Raw genomic sequence first — 10,585 nt, 5'->3', positions numbered from 1 at the left:
TGAATGATCAATGAATTTTCTAAAATGAACCCCTCCTTCTTGTCCAAACCCCAAAAGTAAAGTCTTTAAAAATTGGAGCTCAAAGAAATCCCTTCTCTATGTTAAAAGGAATGTAAATGAGGTTCTAAGAATTTGCCAGGAAAACTTTTTCGCACGTACATTTATTCCACAATGTTTCACTTAATACTTTTTCTTCCCAGAAGCCCTTATATTAACTTGCTTGAGTACACCCCAAAACAAAAAATATTGGGTGATTCATGAGTTTCTCTCTCTCAGGCTTCAGAGGTGCGGGCGGGTCAAAGAAGCAGGCTGGGCAGCAATGGGACCTAAGCACAGAGACCCGGGCTGCAGACCCCCAGTGATGTGGATGGCTTCCTGTAAATTAAGGATTCTACCGACGTTTAGAGGCAGGGCCTCTCTCTCTCTCCTTTCTGCCCAAATCAAGGGAGCTCCAGTCGTACTTGAAATCTCTTGACGACTCAAAGGCAAAGATGCAAACCTCCCTACCATCAGGAAGACACGTATCTGCCGGCCTCAATGAGAGAACATAATACGACTTGAAATAAGGCTTTCAAGTAGGACAATGTATGGGCAGTCTTAAATCTCCCTGACCAGTGACTCATTCAACCCAGGGCGTGATGCTGACGGCCCGTCGCAGGTGAGACGCCTCGGGGATGCAGCGCCGCGGCCCCCGGCCACTGCCCGGACGTCTGTGAGGATATGAGTTCCTGCAGGTTCCCCAGATGAGCCCAGAGCTAAGGTGGGCAGAGAGGCGGCGTCTGGGGATGGGGTGTCTGAATGTCTGCCCCCGCACAGTGGCATGTCGGAGAGACCCGCAGAGCCGGCCTCTCCCCTGGGCTGCATTTGTGCATTTGTGGGGAAGTTTGGGAGTCCACGAAGTGTTTTAGGGCCATGAAAGCACCAAGTGAATAAAGTGCTCTGTGTCTCTCTTTCTGCTGGGTTAGAGCACAGAAGCCGTCTGCCTTCCCCAGGGACAACACGCTGCTTATTCAAATGAGGCCCCGAGCACAAAGGTGGCCTCAGGGGCCGACTCAGCTTGTTTCCCCAGCAGGAGCCCCCACTTCGTTTAAGCTTTTAAACTCTCTCTCCGCGGCAGGAGAGAGCTGATGTTTAGAGCACAAAAAGGACACAGTGTCGCCTAATGTATGCGCCTGTCCCGTGGAATCCTAATGGTGCCGTACGAGGAGAATTTACACAAACCGTATAGGAATGAAAAAGGGACATTGATTGCATTCAGAGAACGCGGTGACTCCCACTCCTTGTGGGGCTCTGAGCGCCGGGCTCTGAAAGGGCCTTTCACGGTGCAGGAAGAAAGCCTGGTGCAGCGCGGGGACATTTCCAAGGCCAGCCGTGTGTGCCTAGCAACTGGGCCATGCGGTTCCCAGTGCCCGCGCCCGGGCCCTCCGGCCCCTGCTCGCTGCCCGCTCCACGGAGCCCGCAATGAGGCTGTTGTGGGCTTCGCTCTGCTCCCGCGTCCTCACTGACCGATGTGTCACCGAGCAGTTCAACGTGCGAGCCGGTGAAAGGGCCACAGTCCCTTCATCAATGGGTTGTGAACAGAGGCCCCAGATCCACCAGCACCTGCGTCGGCCCCCAGTGGGCCGCGGCCCTGCTGATGCTGCAGAGCCCGTCCGTGGCCCCCGACACCTCCATGCGCCTTCCAGATGGCCTCGGGTCCGGGGCATAGTGTCTTTTCACTGTCGAGAGGGCATTTAAAAAGACACGTGAGATTGGAGGCTTTACTTTTTTGTTTTATGTTATTATTTTATTTATTTATTTTTAAAGATATTTATTTATTTATTTGACAGAGAGAGACACAGTGAGAGAGGGAACACAAGCAGGGGGAGCGGGAGAGGGAGAAGCAGGCTTCCTAGAGAGCAGGGAGCCCGATGCGGGGCTCAATCCCAGGACCCTGGGATCGTGACCTGAGCCAAAGGCAGACGCTTAACGACTGAGCCACCCAGGCGCCCCGTTTTATGTTATTATTATTATTATTTTTGAAGATTTACTTATTTTAGAGGGCAGGGGAGGGCAGAAAGAGAGAGAGTGTGTCAAGCAGACTCCCCACGGAGCAAGGAGCCCTACACTGGGCTTGATCCCAGGACCCTGAGATGGAGACATGAGCTGAAACCAAGAGTTGGAGGCTTAACCGACCACACCACTCAGGCGCCCAGAGATCAGCGTTTTTAAAAATGCGAATGAAAGTCACCCTTATAATCATTGCAGGGAGCAGGTCAGATTTTCAAAGGCAGATGGCAGCATGCAGGTAAAGGGGTGCAGAGGGCAGGGAGGGTGTCCTCTGGGCATTTGCGGCCGTGGCGAGCGCAGGGCTGGGTGCGCTGCCGGGACGCACACGGGCCCCAGCCATCTCCCGGCCACTGTCACAGCCACTGGCCAGGCCTGCCCAGACCCCTGAGCTCGGCCCTGTGTGAACACAGGGCTTGCCCTGGTTTGGAGAGGGGTCTAGAAGATGCAAGCCATGGGCAGGCATTTTTTTTTGATTATGTGGCTGCTATTTTTGTTTTGTTTTGTTCTTTAATGATGTTTTTCCAATGTTGTTGCTGTGAGCAGATCTACTGCCACTGACCAGTCCAAGAGGGGTTGACCTTTTCCTTTTCATTCCTTGGGGACACAGAGTTCCTCTGAATTTATTATTTCCCGGGACCTAACTGTGCGTAAAGAGAAGTGGCCCCTTGTTGGTTCCTAGCAGCCCTGTGTGTCTAGGTCATTGCCAAGAGGAGACCGTGCATGCCCACCTGTCCTGCACCGCTAGCTTTGAAGGGGCAGGGAGACTGGGTAGACGGAGTGGGGGGCACAGGGTGCAAGTTGGGAAGGAAGGACAGGTTGGGGGTGGGAGGTGATGCGAGGGAAGCTGGCCTTGAGGTGGACAAGTGAGATTCCAAGAGTGTGTATGAGTTTATCCCAAGGACGCCCCCCGTCCCTGCACAGATGGGTCATCATATCTCCCCAGGGACAGGCCAAAGGAAAATGTGAGCCAGGCCACCTCTGTCTCCCTCCATGTCCCGACCTATACAGGTGAACTGCCAGCCAGGAGGTGCGGCTGCTTTCTTCTGTTCTTTCCTTTGGCTCCTGCTTGTCCTCCTCGTCCTCAGCTCCTCCTCCCAGGTTCTTGTTCCCAAGTGCAGCACCCAGGTAAGCTGCCCCAACTGTACCTTGGTAAAAGACACAGGCAGATGCTGGGTGACACTGGGGGTCGGCATGGGGTCCCATCTTCCTGCACTGTCTCCTCCACTCGAGCCTCAAGACCCCTTGCTGCAGACAATTGGCAGTGGTGGAGGATGTCCGGAAGACGGTGGCACCTGTGGATTCCTTTCCCAGCCCACTGCAGGGGACACGTCCGGGAGCAGTGTTTCTGGCTCTCCTGGGCTGTCCGCTCTCAGAGCAAGCACCTCAGCACCTAGCCATTCTGCCACGGGTGGCTGTCCCAGGACTAACCTCCTGGATGACATGAGAACAGAAGAACAGCCCATCTCTTTGAAGATGTACTCGGTGCCGAGCACTTGCTCTGCGGTCTGACCACAGCATGCTCCACTGAGACTCATTTCCAAGGTATATGAATTCAATCATGATTCATCTGCTTACTGCTGTGTGTGTGTGTGGGTCGGGGGTGTTTAGACTTCTAATAATGTTGGTGACACACCTAGAATTTTTTATTTGCAAGTTACATGGATACACTGTGCATACTGGTGGTGTCAGTTTAACACAGATATCATCTTAATAACGTTGATATTTAAAATACACCCCACATGAGTGTTCTCTCAATGGATTTTCTTTAGTGCCGTGTCTGGAGATAGGGTGTTCAGCATGCACCTGTAACTGTGATCTGATTTATGGTGTGAAATAACACCTGTCATTTATTAAGCTCTTGCCCTGTGACAGACACCATTAAGTGCCTTCTCTCATGAGCTCATCTTTCCCAAACCACAAAGGGCAATGTCCTATGTGCTTCTTGGGAGGTGGAGTGAGTTCTGAGGCTGGACTCACAAAAAATCAGCCTGGGATGCTGGGAGCTCTAAGTGTCCCCTTGGCTATGGGGCTGCATGTAGGTGGCTATTGGTCATCTGGATCCCTGAACATTGTTGGCCCACCCCATCACCTTTCCGAGATCATGCCCTTAACAGGAGGCAGCAGACTGGAGTTTGTGGGGTCATTCAGCAAGCACCCCCAGCCTATGGCAGAGCAGACACGGGATCCCAAGTCGGCTCTCAAACCCACTGTGCAGGCTACAGGGTAGAGCAAGAGAAGATGCAGGCTAGGGACTCTGAAGTCCAGAGGGGTCACATTCAACCAGATTGCCAGGATATTTCCCATCTGGTCATTCATTCATTCATCTCTTTATAATAAAGGGCACACTGCCCTGAGCCAGACAGGATAGCAGAGACTGTTGAGTCAAATACCTGGCCCTTTAGGCCACATGGTTCAGTTGTGTGTTGGAGGCTTCTTCCCAAGGTTGTAGATCTGGGATCATCTGGGGTTAAGGGCCTGCCCTGAGCTAGAAAGTCTTCTTCACAAGTGTGAGCTGTGCGTTCTTCACAAGTGACTTTACTTCCTTGTCTTGTCTCTCCACCTGCAGTTCTGGGGTAACGTCAAGCCAGGGGTGTTGGCCACACGATTTGCCAGCACAAAGGAAAGAACAGAGCAGACCCTGGGAGCAGGTCTAGAAACGATCGATCCTTCTGAACTGTGACCCGCTCTTGACCCAATACAAATCTGCCCGCTAATCCCCACTACACGGGAAAAGGGCATGGCGAGGACATGGTGTGGCTGTGCTCTGTCCTTGCCTCACACAGTAGCGCACTCCCCGCCTCTGCCCTCCTGCCCTCCCCTCTTCCATCCTCAGCTCTCCACGCATGGCCGCACACTCAGCCATCCAGAGACCCCACGCCCTGCACCACCACCGCGCACTCCGTGTGCGCGCTGGGCCACAGGCGAGGTTCTTGCAAGCTTTTGTAAGAGCTTCAGTGTGTTTTAAAATTTCTAGAAGTAGAACATGGTATTGTATGCTTTTAAAAGTAGGGAGTATCTTTTGGTAAGGTTTACTGGCCTTCACCTCTGTAGTGACCCCCCATATGAGCAAGCTAGGTGGGCACTGCCATACAGCTCCTTGGGATGCACATGGCTTATCAACTTTTCAGTATCGAGCCAGTGAGCGAGAGAGAGAGAGAGAGAGAGAGAGAACTGGATGCCAAGGGTAGCTCATCGTTTCCTGAGATGCTTGTTTTTCTACAGGCTTCCATCTTTGGAACAGCAAATGAGGACAGAGGAGAGAGAATTTTTGGGCAAATGGAATAGCAACATGAAAGACAGACACAGATGTCTAAGAAACACACACAGTATATTCTTAAACTTTTCCATGTGTTCCATTAGGTCCCGACCTAACCTCGGAGACCCCGTCTACACATACAAATCTGTATAGCCTGGGACCAGTGCTGGCTGTCCTCATGCCAGGAAAAACGATGAAATGCATTTTCTGCTCAAATTTTATAAGCGTCTGGTTCTTAAACCCTATAATTTGGGGGGGGGAGGGTGGAGTCCAGTTGCCACATTTTCTACCTCTGCCTGGGGTAAGAGATGGCCATATGGAAGGGAAGGATCCAGACTTGGAGGTTATTGGAACCAGGTCCCCGAGGCATGGCAGACACATGCAGACCAAGACTGGACATTTGGCCTTCACCTGGTGCTCATGTGATTGCACATTGTTTACTTAAGTAGCTGATGTTTGGTAGGAGACTATGGCATAGAATACAAGGAGTAGTCTAATTGTGTAGGTATGTTTGTGAGCTCAAGTTCTGTTTTGCTCCAGAGTTCCAATTCATCTTGCTCATAGCAGTAGAATATGACCTTTGCCTGCCTTAGACTCACGTCTCTGGAAGGTGAGGTGTTCTGGTCAAAAGAACAATGGGTCCAGACCCAGAGAGTTGGCATCTCAACCAGCCGCCTTCACCAAAGTGCCATGGGCAGTTGATGGCAGATGTTTTGTTTACTTCACATGCCTTTCTTCAAGAACTTGCCCTTCTCTTTCCCCTGTGGCTGAATGAGTCTGTTGGTCACGATGCTCTGCCCTGAGGAGGAGGGGCAACATGACCCAGCTTGGACATAACCGTCCCTCACCAGTCTTGCAATGACACAAAGGGACCCAGCAGGTCCATCTGCGGCCATCACTGGGTTGGGTAGAGGGATGCTCAAAGAAGGAGCTTCCCTTTCCACAGGGTTGATGAGCAGGATGGATCTTTCCTCCTGGCTACACTGAACAAGACAATCAGCAGTAGAAAAATGATAAGAACAATATGCCTAGAGGAGATGTGGGGGAATAAATGGAAAGAGGGAGAAGAGGAGTTCAGACAGGAGCCATGTGAGTCTCTGGGTCCGGTGCTGAGTCAGCTTCCATTCCTGGGTGAGAACCAACCCTGTGGGCACGTGCGTGCTCACATGCGTGCATGTCTCTGTGTCTGTGCACGCGTGTGTATGTGTGCACATGTGTGTGTATCTGTGTTTACAAGGCTGACGGGCTCTGTACCGCTTACTCCACGTCTCCAAACACCAGCTGACACTTCTGCCAGTTTTTGAGGGAATGGACTAGAGGACCTCAAGATTTTCTTTCCGATTCTATGATTTTATAAAATAAACACTTAGAGGGGAAAATGGTAAAAGAGAAAATGCGATTTAAAAACAAATGCTTCTAATCACCTATCTGAGTGTAATGGACTAAGAAAGCATGGAATTAAAGTATCATGTACACTAATAAGTACACCATTTGTATTTGTATTTATTAAATGCCTCTTCCCTAAGCAGGGGATTCACATCCAGGATGCTTTATCCATGTATTACTTTTGTCAAGGACCATAGTCTCTCTTGCTAACGTTATAGCAGTTTATGCATGAATCTAATTTTCCTTCTTGGTAATTTCTTGGAGAACTGGAATAACCTTGGCATCATCTGTCAGTTAGCCCCGAGCCCTCACAATTCAATGAGGGGGGCTCCGTCTTGCTAGCTTGCGGGAGGGACTTGGTGGTGACCCAGGCTCCTACCCCCTCCCACCCCCTTTATCAATTCTGTTTGCAGAATTGATCTCAGTCTGCATAGTATTGGTTGAGGAGGCAACCACTCACCCAGGGTTCCCAAAGCACCTATGGTTAGGGCATGTTCCCTGAACTGTACTCTTTCTCCCAAGGCAGCTTGTGAATCGTCTTAACTGAGTGTGCCATTTCCTTCATGCTCCCCATTCGCCACCTTAGACACTGCAGGTTTATACGAAACGGCTTGGCAATATTGAAGGTCCTGGCCATCTGCACAAAGGATTTTGAGGCTCACCTCCAACACGAGCCCTTGAATTTCGGTGAGTCCCTATTGCAGTGTCAGCACAAGAATGATCTTCTGGGGGTGCCTGGGTGGCTCAGTCATTAAGCGACTGCCTTCGGCTCGGGTCATGATCCTAGGGTCCTGGATTGAGCCCCACATCGGGCTCCCTGCTCGGCGGGAGGCCTGCTTCTCCCTCTCCCACTCCCCTTGATTGTATTCCCTCTCTAGCTGTCTCTCTCTGTCAATTAAATAAATAAATAAAATCTTAAAAAAAAAGAAGAATTATCTTCCAAGTTAGCCCTTTAACGATTTGCAAATAGAAGTGGTGCCCTTAATTTTAATTCGTGTTTTAAGTCAGACCTTATGTTATACTCAATTATATCTTAAGGACTTATTTGCCAAAAGTATTTAGAGCCCAAGGGCTTACTCTTCTTGCTTATAAAGGATTTGATGTCTATAGCCCTTAATAAAGTGGGCAGCAATTATTAATATAGTAATATTTTATTAGTTTAACTGAAACCAGAGATAAAAATGTTTCAAGATTGAGACTTAGAACATTAAAGCCAAATTAAAATAAGTCCAAGAAAAAGTCTGTGAACTTAATTTAGCTGAATTCTACATTTTTAAAGGAGAAATAGTGATTATTGTTACTCCTGGTGGTTAAAAAAGAACAGAACGGTGCTGAAATTTGAATTTCTGGACTTATTAGTCTTTCATTAGATCAAAATGCCAAAGCCAGCAAAACTTGTTTTGAGTAGAAAAGGGAGCATTGTGCCAACACTCCGTGCCTCCCAGAGGCCGGCCCCACACCCGGGGCTCGCCAGGGCCCTCGGCTCCCCGGGGATAGTGGACGACGGGAGAGCCCCAGCCCCGAGCCTCCCCTGTGCGGTGAGAGGAAATTGCAGCCGGCCCTTCCTGATGTGCAGGCAATTAGCAAACCGTATAAATTTTAGTGGGAAGTGAAGGGCTCGGAGTCTTTGAAAAACAAATCAGTCCTTGGCCGTGGAGTCACCGAGCACGGGGAAAGGGTGACTGAGAACCCCGTCCCTGCTGCGCTGGGGACCGTGGTTCCGGGGACGAACCCTCCTTCCACCCCACGCTGGTTCTAGACTGAACCGCCTTAGAAGAGAATGGACTAGAATCCCCGCCACATAAAGAAAGATGCAAACACGCCCAGGACTGTATGCTTCCGTGTTAAAACATCCTTCCAAGAGCTGCATTAAAATGCTCGGTAGAGGGATTATTACTTAGTAAGTTATTCGAAGGTAAATGGAAAATTACAGATTTTTCCATCTAAAACAGACACTGAAGGATTGTTTTGGTGGTTTTGCAAAATCTCCACCACGCTCTTCGCTGGGTCAGCATCCGGGCTTCTGAAGTCACAGACATGGAAGGGGCCGCACCTGGGCAGGTGAAGGGGCGCACATTGCCCCCAGTACTTCCTCAGCCCTGGAGGGCACGGTTCTGAGCCAGCAGTGTTTATTGCAGTATGTGGTGCTCTGACCTTTCTCAGCTGCCCTAGCCGACTCGTCTGTGTTGAAACACCGTTGTGCCCCCGCAATGGATCTAGCATCTCATTCCTCTAAGTTGGACATCACGATGAATAAGACATTAGGCCAGAGGCAGTTGTGAGTGCCCGAAGCAAGATTTTAATATATAAATGCACTTTCACTTTTAAATATTCACAAATATTTTTTGATTCGTCAAAGTGGCTGTAACAAACACGACTTACTTCTTACGTTCTGAACAAGTGTATCTTTTGTGTATGTCTGCAGGAATTCAGTGCTTTGCATTCCCTTGCTGAGCAGGGTCCGAGAGCAGAAGGTGGCCCGCCTCGGCCTCCCTCCTCCGGTTTGCAGAACGGAGAGACGTTGTCCCTGGCAAGGTGAGACCCAGGAGCCCCAAACGAAGGTTGGAAGGGGAGACACCTGTCCGAGTGGGTGCTCTAAGCTAAGCCACAAGCCCCGGACCCTGAGAGGAGTGCCCGCAGTTCAGGAGATTGACTCCAATAGTTCGGGGGGCTTGCCGCAAAGGTGCTCACTCCAGAGATAGTGAAACTGTGCACTTTAGGGAAACCGATGGGATTCCCCAGAAATGCTTCTCAGGGGCTTGCTGAATGGCAGCTGGTCTCCTAGATGAGCAGTTCCTGGCCCCCTGACCCTAACAACAGCCCACGGGCCTGACGCTCCTCTCCAACGCGGGCCTGGAGGAGGATGTGGGGGCCAGCGGGACCCACGCGTGCGGTAGTGAGAAGTTCGGATTTCTCCTCCTGGGCTGAGGCATTGGCTCTGCAGATCCACCTGCTACCAGCCATCCTGCAGAGTGGGGATAGTGATCCCCACGCCACACAACGTCTTCTGGCAACCAGTGGGCCGGGGAGGGGAGCACGGTGGTCCCTCCTGCGTGGTGGGCCGCGGGAGGGCACCCTGGCCCGCCTGCATGCTGGACGTGGCTCCTCACCTCTGCCCCCAGAGGCCGTGAGCCTCCCATGGGCCCTCTCACCGTCGATTCGTCAGCTCCTGGGAGGTGTTTCCGAGCAGTGGTGCTATTGTTCGCCCATTCCCACTTGGCACATCACCGGACCCCTGCCGAGGGCGCTGCGTGCAGGGACCCCGCATGCAGGTCCCGTCAGCCCCGGCTCTGAGCACCTTCACGGGAGCAGCGGCTCTGTGGTCTCTGCTGGTGCTCAGGTTTTCCCAGACTGTTTGCAGGGTCCGAGGGGCAGACAGCGCGAGCCGGCCCTCGGACGCACCTCACTGTGGAGGGTTGTGCTCACAAGGCCCTCTCTCCCACGGCTGCTGTGTTCACGGGCCAAACCGAGTCCACTCTCATGGACTGGCTTATCGTGGGCCATATCTGGGTGTCTGATCTCCTTGCAGGCAAAGATATTGGTAGAAAGGTCACCTAGAAGCACTTTCCTTCCAAAATAAAGCCAGATAGAGGGCGGCAACAAAGCAGGACTTCTGGAGGGTCCCTGAGGGACTTTACTTCAGCCACAGCAGATCCGTGGAAAGGGGCTCACGGCGAACTTCACACAGGCCACTTCTGTTTGCAACCCAAAGTCTTCTCTCATGAAAATTTATGGTAAATTTTCCAGCGGTGTAAACGAGTACCCTTAAAAACCCTTCCAGACAGACTAATAAAATGGAAGCTCATTCAAAAAAAAAACCTCTCTGCTTTCATGAAAAATGATCCACCATTAAAACTGCTGGGATTCTCTGCAAAAGATAAAGGGGCCAATAAA

This window comes from Mirounga leonina, unplaced genomic scaffold (assembly GCF_011800145.1).
Source record: "Mirounga leonina isolate KUSES-001 unplaced genomic scaffold, KU_Mleo_1.0 Mir_95, whole genome shotgun sequence".
In the NCBI taxonomy this organism is placed as follows: Eukaryota; Metazoa; Chordata; class Mammalia; order Carnivora; family Phocidae; genus Mirounga; species Mirounga leonina.
Note: the sequence above shows the minus strand (reverse complement) of the source record.